This window comes from Delphinapterus leucas, chromosome 4 (assembly GCF_059928025.1).
Source record: "Delphinapterus leucas isolate spDelLeu-1000000601 "Yukka" chromosome 4, BTC_Dleu_Yukka2, whole genome shotgun sequence".
Taxonomy (NCBI): domain Eukaryota; kingdom Metazoa; phylum Chordata; class Mammalia; order Artiodactyla; family Monodontidae; genus Delphinapterus; species Delphinapterus leucas.
The window spans coordinates 79,956,748-79,971,285 of NC_143132.1; the positions used below are offsets into that span (position 1 = coordinate 79,956,748).

General features: G+C 42.3%; 1 long non-coding RNA gene across 3 annotated transcripts in view; it reads right to left on the minus strand.

Moving 5' to 3' along the window:
• LOC111172782 (uncharacterized) overlaps window positions 1–14,538 on the minus strand; it is a 29,784-nt gene that overhangs the window by 12,995 nt on the left and 2,251 nt on the right. Inside the window, exons 2-4 of one of the 3 annotated variants that reach the window (XR_016393030.1) lie at window positions 11,335–11,552; window positions 7,757–10,560; window positions 193–6,745 (exon numbers count right to left, since the gene is read on the minus strand). This is a non-coding gene — a long non-coding RNA (uncharacterized LOC111172782). Of the gene's footprint in view, window positions 1–192; window positions 10,561–11,334; window positions 11,553–14,538 lie in introns of all 3 variants that reach the window. The other 2 variants (XR_016393029.1, XR_016393028.1) reach the window with 2 other exon arrangements.

Below are 14,538 nucleotides of genomic sequence, written 5' to 3' on the forward strand. Positions count from 1 at the left end.
GCAACCTTTAGCACCATACCTGACATATAGCATGAGCTCTGTAAATGTATTTACTTGGAAGGATGGAAAGATAACTAAAGGTGCATTAAATCCAATGGAAGGTTTCAGTTTATTGGGTCCCCCTAATTCAAAACATGTATTAGATGACTAAGTTACTTATCACAGGTGCCAGGGCGAGATTAAGATACATACCAAGGAAAGTAAAAGTAGCTCCTGACTTTCCGGCACTCACATTCGGGAGGAGAGATGGTCCGGTTACTAAATAATTGCAGGGGCCACAGGTGCTAAACTGAGTAGGATGGAGCTGCACAGGAAAGTCCCTTGGCAGCTCAGTCCCCACTGTAAGGCATGGACCCCCTCGATAGCAAATTGCCCAGGTATGTTCATTTGAGATGACTGCATCATCTTTTCAATAAGTAGGGAACCAGCAGAAAAGGTTCCAAGTTTCTGAAAGGAAGAGGGGAGCAAATTACTTATGAGGACGTGGTGGTTTACATATAGCATATATAAAATAAGAGACATGACACCATGAGCCATACCAGTATAATTATGTCTCACATAGGCGATTTCTCAGTCTCCCCCATTTTGATGTCAAATGTTGACAAGACATTGCAAAACAAGAAAAGTGCTTTTCCAAAAGGGAGACCTAGGCTCCTATCAACTCCATTTCCACCAATGGCTTCACTTTAGCTCCCAATTTTGCTATCAGTTGAGAAACGAGTTTAGACTGGAGTATTTCTAAGATCCATTCCACCTTTACCATTTTCTATTCTATTTTTCAATGCCTGGTCTGATATGGAAACCAATATTTTCTCCTACCTTCAAATACTACCTCTATTCTGACGAATCCCAAATTGATATCTCCAAAGCAGACATCTCTTTTGAGAGCAGATCTTAAATATCTAACTGCCTACTTGGACACCTACTTCAGAGACATCTCAAACATACCATGTTCAAAACTGAGTTCTTGATTGCCAGTAATTACCCCCCTGCAAGTTCTTCCTTTGCAGTGTTTCTAACTCAGTAAATAGAAACACATCCACCCAATTGCATAAACTGGAAACTTGGGATTCATTCTTGATACCCTTCTCTCCTTTACCACCCACTCCTACTCAACCCAATCTCTTTTTCAATCTTGTCAATTCTACTACCAAAGTAGGTCTCAGACCTTCCATACCTCACCACCTGCACTGCTACCTCACCACCTGCACTGCTACCTCCCCAGGCCCAGCTACCTTCATCTCTCCCTGGGACTCCTACCACAGCCTCTTCAAGAATCTCCTCGTGCTTCTTTCTAATTCATCTTCCACACCATAGCTGGGATGCTTTTCTTAAAATATAAATCAGATCATGGCATCACCCTGCCTAAAAACCTTAAATAACTTCTCAACACACTTAGAACGATCTCTAAACTTCTGACCATGGTCTACAAAGACCTACATGGTCTAGCTCCTGATTCTCCCTCCAAATCCATCTTTACCACTCTCTCTGTGCCATGCTGGCCTCTTTCAGGTCTCTGAACATGCCATGGTTCTACCGCCTTTAGGATTGTTGACCTCTGTTCCCTCCACTCAGCAAACTTTCCTCTGCACTCTTGGCCTGGCTAACCCATCCTCCTTTTTCAGATCTCAGCTTAAAGTTTACTTTAATAGAGAGGCCATTAGGTAAATTTGGTCCTTCCCCCATCTCACAGCACCTTACTTATTTCCTGATTCTCAGTTATCATAATTATAATGCACACTCATCTGTGGATTTACTTGTGTAATGCTTGTCTCTTCCACTAGACTACAAGCTCCTCTAGGGACAGGTCTGTAATTGTTCTCTGTATATGCAAAGTCTAGCCTGGTACTTAGCAGAGGTGCTCAATTCATAACTTTTGTGCCTGCGTATTGATAAGACCTGAAAATATCAACATATGTTTATTCCATGCTGAAAAAGTCCAACCAAACAGGTGATAAAATAAGGGAATAGAGTTGAATATTTTCTGTTTCTCCAACCTTTTCAGTTCCAGATCCCTAGAATCTTATAACACTCCTCCATTTTCTTACTGAACCTTCCCAGCTTTCAGAGTTGAGAAGGGAAGTATCTTTATATTCTTTTGCTTTGCTCTGCCATCCCCCTGCCTTCACTTACAGATTTAGCTTTGCGCAGGAATGTGGCTTCCACAGGTATGATTGGATGAGAGGTGTTGGGAACAGGAAGGGTAGAAAGGGGGAAAAAAAAAAGGAACCATATAGGGGAGGCGGCTGCCCTTGTACATCATCCCAGCCCTCCCACGTTGGAGGGTTTTTTGTATTTTTTTTAAATGCCATATACATCCAGTATTCTCTTCTTCCCACCTCTAGGAATCCAAAAATAAATGAGCCGTTGATCATGGGTTTGGTGCTGGCAAAACTGGTAAGTATGGGCAGATGTGGTCTCAATTGAAGGAACTTTTTCTTGATACATGCCCTGGCCCCTTTGGCTTCATCTTAACCATTGCCTTGTTCTGTTACTAGAGTGAAGCCCTTACCTTCTCTCCAGCACCCATGCTCATGTTTTCTTTCCTCCTCCGTATCAAGACCAACTTGCTCCTAATCCATTTTTATATTCACCGCGACATTCGTGAGATCTGTTGCGCATTTGTTGCAGAGGTAGGAAGGATAGAGAGCTGGAGGTAGGAAGGATAGAGAGCTGCACAGATTCTCTTAGGGGACAGAGCTGGCCCAAGGTTCCCCCTGTCATTTGGGTCAGGCCTTTGGTAGAAAGTTATCCTACCTCCCTATTTTAGTAACTCACCCATCAACTCAAGACTTAAAAAATTTATAGAAATCCACCTTGTTGCTCCTAGAAAACAGCCCTGATAAATTTGTGCTTTGTTTATACCTTTTTCTAAGACTAAAGTTGGCTCAAAACAAATGATTTTTTTCCAGCTGGGTGAAGGGGATGGGTAGGGAGGGGCTAAGGTAGAAAGAGGAGGAAGAGGAAGAAGGTACCAAAAAGGAGGATCTAATAGTGGATTTCAGTTCCCACTACTGGGAGATGGTTCATTTCCAATTCTGCATTTCAAGGACATAAAGACTTTCTGATCTTTTTTATTCTCTTTGGATGAGTATGAATCCTCCCCAGTAATTTATGTCTTCCTGTACTGAAAGGGTTAAAATATTTCGGGAAGTGAAATAACCATTTTTTAAGGATGGTTACAGAGTCAAGGCAGGACACTTCAAATACATTGTTCCCCAGATAAAACGTGAGTCACAAAATCAGTTATGGAATAACCTGATGGCTTTGCTTCTCTGTGATGATTCACTCATTAGTTTGTCCATTTGCTCCACATTCAACGACCACTCTGAACTGTGCATTATAATTTCCAAAGTACTTTCCCCTCTATGGTACTTGATTCTCATGGGAATCCTGTGATGTAGTCCCTGTACAGAAATGACCATTTTAGAGAACAAGAAACTGAGACTCACAGAAGTTAGTCAGTTGTGGAGCTTTAACTGGAACCCAGATCATCAGATTTCACCCTGAATTCTCTTTCAGTTCTACCTACTTGAATTCAGTCGACATTTCCTAAGTGAGCACCATGTTTTGGATGCAAGTCCAATACAACAAAAATGAAGTTCTCTTGTCTTTGAGGAGCTTCTAGCCTACCAAAGGCAGCGTTCAACACCTGGGTGTGGAGTGGAGGTAAGTGCCTGGGTTCTTGGAGAATGCTAAGAGTCTGAGGTAGAAAACTTACAGGAGACGGGATTGGAAAGAAGTTTGAGGGCCTAAGGTGCTTGATTTATTGATTCACCATCACCATCGTCAAGTCTTTTCAATATACCTTCCCAAATTATGGCCTTTATTAATCTTTTTCTGTCCCATTTTCTTTTGAGCATTCTGCTGGCATTTCACCCTCCAAAGGGTGGGTGTTTCTTAGCAACCTCGATGTTGAGACATTGAAAGCTGCTAGACTTCCAGCTAATTGTAAGATTGCTGAAATTGTATCTGGTGGTTTTATGCATGTGCCATAGGAAGGAGATGGTTACAACTCCTGGCACATGGGCCCAACCCTCAGGCAGTCCGGGCCTTGGCAATAAGGTGCTGTGAAAAGTGGTCTGGGTGCAGGGCTGGCATCTGCTTATATCACCTGTTAGTTTATTATCCAAAGGTCTGGGATGCTCAGAGGGTTGGGGTAAACTTGGGTTTAGTTGAGTAAGCTTCAGGATCTATTAGGTGTCTAGATCCTGTCAGAGGTGGTGTTGGGAGCTAGAGTCCAGGCTGCGGATGCTACTTGAGGCTGTGTGCTTTGGAATAGCATGATGCTGGGTGATCTCTCTGTTCACGGTCAAACCTGTCAGGCCCTCGAAGTTGTAAAAATCACAGTCCAGCTCTGGCCTGCAGGCTGAGCCAACCTGGTGATGGTGGTGGTGAGGCTGTGTATGCTCCAGGCTCTTGTGGATTATCTTTGCATTGGGTATTGGGTATTACTGGATGGTGCATGGAGGCAGCTGGGTTATATCCTGTTCTAATCAACACTGGATGAAAAACCCAGAGGCTGAACCTGCCCAGGGAGGGAGTCGGTGCCTCACACTGGTGCTGGAGCAGGAGGTAGGACACAGCCTCTGGGAGGAGGCCAGAGAGTTTGGCTCAGACTCAGGATGTTTGGCCTGGCAAGGGGGCCATCGTTTGCATGACTTAAAGCAAGCTTTTGCACCATTCTCCGCCTTTTTTTTCTCAGTAGACTGTGTGTCCCCTGGGGTCAGAATCCCCTGTTGTATTTCTATTCATTTCCCCAGTATCCAGGGAAAATAGGGTCTAACCCACAAAAGACTGCCAATGAACTGTGTGTTGTGCGAATGAGTGAATGAATGAGCTGAGTATGAGGAATTAGATCAGTGGTTTAAGGGAAGAGGGCTTAACAGAACCATGGTCCTTACCTCACCTCCGAGATCCTGATGTCTACCCCCATGCCCTTTTCTAAGAACCAGCGATTCAAACAATGGTAACCACCTACTCCCAGTTCCTAACAAGCTTGTGATTCTCTAAAGGAAACAACATTGATAGGGCTTATTTTTAAATTGTTTTCCTCAGAATTCACTAGTCAAACATGTTATAAGAATGAAAACCGGGCTTCCCTGGTGGCGCAGTGGTTGAGAGTCCGCCTGTCGATGCAGGGGACACGGGTTCGTGCCCTGGTCCGGGAAGATCCCACATGCCGCGGAGCGGCTGGGCCCGTGAGCCATGGCCACTGAGCCTGCGCGTCCGGAGCCTGTGCTCCGCAACGGGAGAGGCCACAACAGTGAGAGGCCTGCGTACCGCAAAAAAAAAAAAAAAAAAAAGAAAACCAAATCTCCTGTAGCCCCAGAAGCATCTCAAAGAATGTCTTTTTACCAGGAGATCTCCTGGGTGGCCTCATGGAGACAGTAAAGTAACCAAGAAACCCTTTTTTTTTTAAAATTAATTTAAAAAATTTTTGGCTGTGTTGGGTCTTTGTTGCTGTGCGCGGGCTTTCTCTAGTTGCGGCGAGCAGGGGCTACTCTTCGTTGTGGTGCGCAGGCTTCTCATTGCGGTGGCTTCTCTTGCTGTGGAGCATGGGCTCTAGGCGCACGGGCTTCAGTAGTTGTGGCACACGGCCTTCAGTAGTTGTGGCACATGGGCCTAGTTGCTCCGTGGCATGTGGGATTTTCCAGGACCAGGGCTCGAAACGGTGTCTCCTGCACTGGCAGGAGGATTCTTAAACATTGTGCCACCAGGGAAGCCCCAGGAAACTCTTTTAACATTTTCAAAAGCTGTGAAATAACCAACAAACAAGATAAGTACACTGAGACCCAGCAGGCAGAGACAGATCAAAGATTTACAGGATCTATTTAATCTCATTATGGTCAACCTGCTCAGAAAGGGTGAGGTTTTGTTGGTGTGGAGACAAGTGTCTCCCAGAGTGAAAGGTCTTCTCCAAGAATGAGTGGGCAGTTCTCACTTTTGCTCTAGGCCCTAAAGATGTGGGAGGCTTCAACTTTAGGTCAAACATTCAAAACTGTGAATTAGAGGACTAATTTCTTGCGTTGAAAAGATTTCACTTAGGGCTTTTCAGTGTCTTGAGTGTGTGCTTGTGAGATAGATGGAAATCAAACTAATATATAAACATTACACAGTTTGGAAGATAAAGAAAAGAATAAAAGGAGAAAAAAGCATCCATAATCCTACTACCCTAAGACAGCCCATGTAAATAGTTTTTTGTTAATTGTGTACTTTTGTTTATATCCAGTTTATTTTTTATGTATAGTAAATAAATATACTACATACATATGTATAGTTATAAATACACTACATACATATATATATACTGCTTTTCACTTTACCTGTTACCATAAGTGTTTTCCAATTCTAATTTTTAAAAATTAGTTGTATTATATTTAACCATTCTCCATCCAATACCCTTCCCTCCAACCCAGTCATGATGGAACATGTAGGTTGTTCAACTTTTTTGTTGCTAGATATAATGCTTGAATGCATATATTCATTCAAAGATTTTTTCCCCTATATGTTGAATTATGCCTTGAAGATAGATTCCTAGAAGTGGAATTACTGGGTCACAGGGCATGACTACATTTATGATTCTTGAGACATGTAACCAAACAGATTGCTGACAGTAATGATAACCAAATTGGACTATGATAGCATTCAGTCTTACCTCATTTCACCAAGAAGAATTTAGATGTCAGCCTCCATAGTGAATATCAGTGTTGGTTCAAAGATCTATAACCACTTGGCAGAGAGGCTGATGCAAGTGGGAAAAGGTGAAGGGAAAGAAGGAAGAGACACTTAAGCTCACATTGGAACTGGACACCACTGGTAACTGACAGGTGGTTAGAAATGAATGAGGCACTTCTGAAATAATGTATATCAATGCAATAGCAGTCCTTAGTTTACTAAAGGGAATACTACAGCAAAATAAATGATTCAGGGTGGACTGGTTGATGGGAAGCAACTCTACCACTAATTTGTGGGATAGTCTTGGCAAACCATTTCCCTCTCTGGATTTTTCTAGTTTAGGTAATGGGGTCATATTCAGACAATGAAGACAAATTCATAGAGTTATAGGGTCCAGTTAGCGTTCTTCTCTAGACCCAGAGTTAAACTCTGATGAGATCCACAGTTCTTTTGGAGTTGTACAATGAGATACCAGACATTCTAGGAAGGTCTTGAGGCTCCCCCAACCTCAGTGATGAATCCCTAAGTATTATATGTCTACTATGGACTGATGGCTAGATCTTTCAGGGCCTTGTCTCCGTGGAGGATTTTCAGAAAGAAATGTGGAGTAAGCAGATTGATGAGGTGCCTTGAGCCATCCACCACCACGGCAACACTTGGCCTTTGGTGCTCCCTACGCGTTCTCCTCACAGCTCTGTGTCCAGATGGTGACATAGAGAAATTAGCTAAATTGCTTTCAATTTAGTAAACTAAAAGAATAAACGCAGGTTCCCTCATTTTCCTGACTCTATCTGGGGGGCATGGTTGACTGGGAAGAAAATCTCTCAGATTTCAAGAGACCTAGCTCATTTTTGGAGGTTTCTGTTATTGAAAAATAAATAAATAAAGATATGCCCTCCCCAAATATTTTTTAAACAGCAAAATTGAGAAGATAGCGCAGAGAAAAACCCTATACCCAGTTTCCCATTATTATTAACATTTTATATTACTATGGTACATTTGTAACAACTAATGGAACAACACTGATACAATATTATTAACTAAAGCTCCTCATTTATTCAGATTTGTCTGGGTTTACCTTATCTTTTTCTGTTTCACGATCCCATCCAGGATACTACATTACATTAAGTTGTCATATCTTCTGAGGTTACTCCCAGCTGCTGCAATTTCTCAGACTTTCCTTGATAGTTCTGTGGAATACTGGTGACGTCTCTTGTAGGATGCCTTTCTGTTGAAATTTGTCTGAGACTTTTCTCATAAATAGACTGGGGTATGGGAGGAAGACCACAGAGGTAAAAAGCCATTTTCATCTCCTCAGATCAAAGGTACATAACAATCAACATGGCTTATAATTGCTGATGTTCACCTTGGTGAATTGGCTGGTGTAGTGTTTGTCAGGTTTCTCCACGTAAAATGATTCCCTCCCTCCTTTCCTCCCTTCCCATACTGTACTCTTTGGAAGGAAGTCACTGTGCAAAGCTCACACTTGAGGAGTGAGGAGTTATACACTGCCCCCTGCCCCCATCCTTGTCGGCAGTGTATCTACATAAATTATTTGGAATTTTTCTGCAAGGGAGATTTGTCTCTTTTCTCTGATTTATTAATTTATTTAATAATTTATATCAGTGTGGATTCATGGATATTTCTTTTATACTTTGGATTATAATCTAATATTACTTGATTTCTTTTTTTTACTCCAAATCTTCCAGCTTTGCCCATTGGGAGCTCTTCAAGTGGCTCCAGTGTCTCTTTGAAATATGCCCCATCGATGTAGTTTTTGTTTGTTTTTCAGCAATTCTTTATTTATGATGCTATAAGATGTTCCATTCTAATTTTGAATACTTCTTGCCCCAGTCCTAGATCTAGAACCAGACGTTTCTCCAAGGAGCCTTGTTTTCCATTACTGCACAGAAGTATCAGAAATCAAGATCTGGTACCAGGTGGGCTCTTTGCTAGTGTAGCATCATTGTTTCTAGGCCAAAAATATATTAAATTTTACATTTTCAACACCAGCATACACACAATTACAATGCAATTGTACTGTTCATAAGATAATTATAGGTTTATTAACAGTATTAAATCACAGTACCGTAGGAGCCTGTGGTGGCTCCGACACTGGGTCCTACCCTGGGACACACACAGAGAACTTGTGGATGAGGGTCTGCTCCTTTACCATCCTGTCTGTGTACTGCTGAGACTGATGTAGAACCTCAGTGGAGATGATGTCAAAAGTCTAAATGTGAGGCCTTCTCTGAACGTAAGGACACAGCAAATGGCTCTTTTGCAGGGCTGCCCACCCCATGTCCTCTTTTCATGATAAACCATGGAAAAACATAGTGGATTTAGAACCAGGACATCAAAATTCTGGACCTGGCTCAGTCTGATCCAGTGTGTGTGGCAAATACATTCTGTGTGGGCCTCAATTTCCAATGATATAAATTCAGTCGTGTGGAATTGGACAATTGCTAAGGACCTTCCCAGTGCTAGCATATTGTAACTCTCAATAGTATTTCATTGAGAGAATGTAATTGGCTCCATCTCTCCTTGTACATGGGCATCAATATTCCAGAAGGTCTAAGAGGAGGGATGGTGGTGGTGGGGAGGTCACTGTTAATAAATAGGAGCTACACTTTAAATTATGTCCTGCAGATGCTGAGGTCCGTTAAAGGCTTTGCTAGGCAATCAGGCCTGAGAAACATTAGACCTTTCTTTTTAGAGAATGGAGATAAAAGAAGCATAGGAAATATTGGTGGAGAGTTACCTTCAAGTTTGTTCTGGTAGAGTAAGGCTTTTTTTTTTTTTTTGGTAAGGGCAAACTCCTCATCTGTTATTTCCTCTGACGTCAAATAATTACCTTTAATGCAGTGATGGCTGAACTACCTCTAAGTTTCTTACCAGGAATCTCTATCTAGTTTTTTCTTTTTTTTTCTCCTTCTTTTGTGTGTGTGTATGTATATGAATATTATGTCATATCTTTTTACATCCACATGGGGCCCAGCGGCTTAAGGTGTGCCCAGTTTACAAGTGTCATCTCCTTCCTATCACTGACTGGGACTGTTTCCAAAAACAGAAGAAGGAAAAAAAAAAAAAAAAGAACTCTAGTGCAGAAAAGACACTTGGGAACTGTCACATCCGATTATGAATGCAGGAGATCAAAGGTACAAGGTCTTAGAATCGGCCCCTTCCAACTCTTAACATTTAAAATCTTCATTTGGCTTTTGGACCTACTCAGCAGAATCCCAGACTTTGGTCTACAACTGGTTAAAAATTGATAGAGGTGAAGATTCTGGGACTGCCTTCTTTACTTAGAAGTTTACATTTTAACTCTTTTTCCCACCCCAGGGACACATTCACTCAGCTCCTTTCCATCCCCCCCTCCACCTTAAAGTTACATAAATATATATTTAGACACAAGGTATCGAATTTAGAACAGATAGACGTGCTGCAAACCATCTGGGTTATTCCTTCACACAGTTGAGGAAACTGAGTCCTGACAAGTGGTTTTGCTCCACGTCCCATAAGGAGTTCCAGGCAGAACGGTAATTAGAAACCAAGGTTTTCTGGCAACAAATCTATGTTTTTTCCCCCCTACCTCACACTGTGCCCCCGCGGAGTTACACGTTTGTGCGTGTGTCTCTGTATGTACATATGTTACATAGACACCGACATGTAGGAAACATGCACCAAGCATCTGTGGTCTGACCTCAGGGAACAGTTTAATGACTCGGATTTCAGGCAGCTGACAGGGTTCCGCTGGTGGAGGTTGAAATAAACAAGAAAAGCCACTGTGGAGATGTGAATGGAAAAGTACCGAGCACTCCCTTTCTCAGCACATTCTTCCGCTCTCCAGCTCTCCCTGCCGTCAAGCCGGCTTCAGATAGGCTTCGGCATGGTCAGGTGTACAGAGGGCGGTGTGGAGAAAAAAAAAAAAAAAAAAAAAATGCAGGCACAACACGCAAATCAAGTTTTTCCACTTCTAGCCTTAGGTAGTAAAGACAGCTAAGTACAGCAGCCCGGTGGGCCAGCCACCCTGAGTTTACAAACACTCAAGTGCTTTCCTCCCTGCATCCCCTTCCTGGTCCAGCTGCTGCTTTCCCTCATGCTAAGGTTTCATAGGAAGTGAAAACCCTGTTATTCAAAACAGTGATAGAGTGCTATAAACAAATGATTATGCACCCCCCCATCACTTCTCTATTTTAAGCTCCAGGGATATTTATTTCCATTTTAAATAAGTGAGAAAAGTGTGGAAAAAAAATCAGTGTTTTGGGGGGAAACTCTGAGCTAGGCCAAAAAGGTTTCTAAACTAAAAAAAAAAAAAAGGTCTCAGGGTAATACAGGCCAAAAGCAGGCAGCATATGGATCAAAATTAAATGTTGACACTTGTTTTTCTGAAGGTAGTGGCTGGAAATCATCTTTTTTTTTTTTTTAATGTCTCAAAACGTTCTGCTCAATTTCTCTAAATCATACCAAGAAAACACCTTTCTTTCTCCAAGGATAATGTAAGGAGCTTGTTTATAATGGCTCTAAGTGAAGGATTTGAAATAAAACTAATGGGTAAATAAGATCTCCCATACCCATCAAAAGTAGCTGTTGAGTACCATAGCACAGGTGACAAGCATAACCAAGCCCAGATGACAATCAAAACTCAATACTCACTGTGACTTGGAGTCTGTTCTGAGAACCAGTTTACAATTTACACACAGCCCAAAGCAGCCTTGCTTTCCTCAATTCTGCCAGAAAACAAGATGCCCGTCTCCAAACCCAGGTAGTCAGATCATCCTGATTTTCTAACACAGGACCATCAAACCACGAAGACCCGTTTTCAGTTGTGTCCTGGGGTCCCACACGCCTCCAGTGATGGCTATCCTGTCCTCCTGAAAGAAAGAAGCCTTGAGTGGTTATCTTCACGGTTCCTTCCGGTTCTAAAATCTGTAATTCTGCGATGTGATAGTTTAAAGATCTACCAAGGTGCCAGAAGTTCCTGACAGGTGAAACCAATTTCCTGTTTGGAGTCCCCTTAGAAAGAGGACAGGACAGGGCTTATTCCAAGGCTAGTTTCCTTTTCAGCTATGATTGAATTGTGGGGAAGATTCTCTGGGGGGAACTGGAGGCAAAATCTGTTCCTTTCCTTAAATAGATGTAATATTAAGACCAAGCTATTTTATTTTGTAACAAAGCTTTTATTTACCCAGAACCTGTGATTAGTAACCTATTACTATGCCCGGAACTCCAGGCAAAGGGGCTGGCCTGGTCCTCTACTCTGAGTATTAATAGCCAGAAACCATTAACTCATAGGACTGGTTGATACACAGCCCCTCCAAGCCCACAGGAATCACACATAAGACCCCAGACATGGAATCTCTCTTTAGAGCTTCTTAAGGATGATTTAAAAGAATTTGAATATATTCAAGTCAATCCTTTCTTTAATCCTAGCACTGCTGGAATGAGGGAGGTCCACAAAGTGACGCCAACTGGTTACTACTGGGGAGAGATCAAGAATGAGAGAAGGCATTCTGGAAGAAATTCAACTGGTATAAAATTTGATAAAGTTACTTTCCTAGGAATTGAAAAGAGATTGAGGGGTGGGTACACGATTTTCCTCACCATTCATTCCGTAGAGAAAAGGGGACCTACCTAAATCTTCATCTTTAAAATAGCTTCAATAATTTTTTTTTTTTTCATTTAACCGTCTCCTGTTCTGGTTAATTTCTTTCGGTGTAAACACTTCAATTTGGAAAAAAAAAAAAAAAAAGTAGAAATGTGGGACCCTGGCACTGGGTCCCAGAAATAACGTCCTGAGAAGGTTTGCGGTCCCTGGCGGTAGGATTAATTATCTACAAACCAGGCCTGGTGGGGTCTTCCTCCAAGGGCTCCCCGCAGAGAATTAAAGAAGGGTGAATTCATTCCCAGCCCCCGCTCTGGTTTGTTCTGCTGTCTGAGGGAGATTTCCCTTTGCTCTGCAGCGCCCCCATGGGGCTAAGATTGGAGTGGCAAAGAGAACGAGGGAGGGGCAAGCTATGTATTTAAGGGGGAGGGGGGAGCCAATGAGGCAGGATGGCAACTTTGACAAGGAAAGTGACCCCAAATCACAAAAGTAACCTCATTGTAGGATCAGTAATAGGGCAGAGCCATACAATTCACATTCCAAACCATACAGACACCTGAGAAACCCTAAAGTTCTTATTACTCATAAAAGATAGAAAAATTATCACCCATACAAATACACAAAGACCATCACTTCAGCAAAATCGGGGTGTCATTTTGAATCCAGTGGGATTCCTTTAAAACGCTTTGAAAATGAGGGGGAAGGGGACAATCAGAAAAACAGATAGTCTCCCTTCCGGCCAAATGGATCTGCACTGGATGATATCATGTGTCTTTGGGGGTAAAATGTTCATTTTGACAAGAGTGACAGCATTAGGCCTGTGTATATTTTTCAAAAATCCTTCACAAGACAGGCTTTTCTGCAGAGACTGCAGTAATTCATCTGTCAATAAGTATTAAAATATTCAGATTTCACAGGGACAGACACTTATGCATATTTCCTAAGCTCCAGCCCTTGTGAAAATAGTCGACCCCTTTGGATCTCTCCTGGTTTTAAAAACCCCAACACAGCCTTTTCCAAAAGGGGGCTGCATTGACAACAACATTTTCAGCGATAGATCTGAACTTCTTATGGCATTCTGGGAAAGAGATCCCAAACATCCCAGGAAACAGCCAGCAGTCTTTCATAGCTCTGCTCAGTTCTATAAACCCAAATTGGGGCTGGGAGAGGTAGATTATTTTGGGAGATATCTTTATTGGAAATTAACATGTGCAGAAATTTTGCGGAACCTTTAAGAACTCGTCTGTAATTTAATGAGTTGCCTGAAGGACTATCATAGCCAAGGCTCAGAACAGCCTGACCTTTGAAAGCTGCTTCTGGTCCAAACATTTGGGGTTAATACTTGAGGAATCTGAAATATTATTTTCCCCTCACACCGTTCTTTTATGAGAGAGACATAAAAGAAACAAGAGTCTCCCTCATTCAGGGATGAGTAGGAGGGGAAAAAAACCCCAACCAATATTTAAATAGGGAAACTGGCAGTTCTGAATAAACAAACCAAGGCCCACAGTGGAATGATTCTGCACTGCATTTGCCTTTAAAAAGAAAGGAAGTAAGGAAGAAAGATTTCCCCCTTTTCCTCCTCCTCCTCCTCGAAACTCAGCTCTAAAGCTAAGAGGACTGTGCTGCGTGCAGTGCGTTGTAGTTGTAGCACAGTCTGTTCTAAACACACGCAGTATCTGTGATACTGGCACGGTAGGCCTTTAGAATTCCCTCCGGCTGATCTCTTTAAACACAGACAGGAGAGATTTTTTACAACGACCTTGAAGCGAGCTGGGCCGGGGGGAGGGGGGGGCGGAATCAAGACCTTAAGAAAAAGCAAAACACAAACATGTATCTGGCTCACGGAATTTTGTAGAACACACGCATACACACACCCACATACACACACGTTTCTCGCAGCAAGAAATTTCCTAAGAGTCAACAATAACAGAAAGAGTAAACCCACCACTTGCTGTCCTGGAAAGAAACAAACCAAAACAAATCCTTTGAACATGTCTCTCAAGTGCAGGGGAGCGTCCTCTCAGTAAAAGTCCATGGGGAGAAAGAAAATTGCACCCTCCCCACCCCCCAAAAAATGGGGGTTGGGATGTAACATATACGACAAAAAATTCAAGCTTCTTTCAATAGTATCAGTATTAAAAAATAACACATCTTCCTTAAAGCGCTTGAGAGATGAGATTGGGGCAAAAACACTCAAAACAAAATCCAACCGATGCGGGATCCTATGATTTACGTAACATCACAAAGTTGCA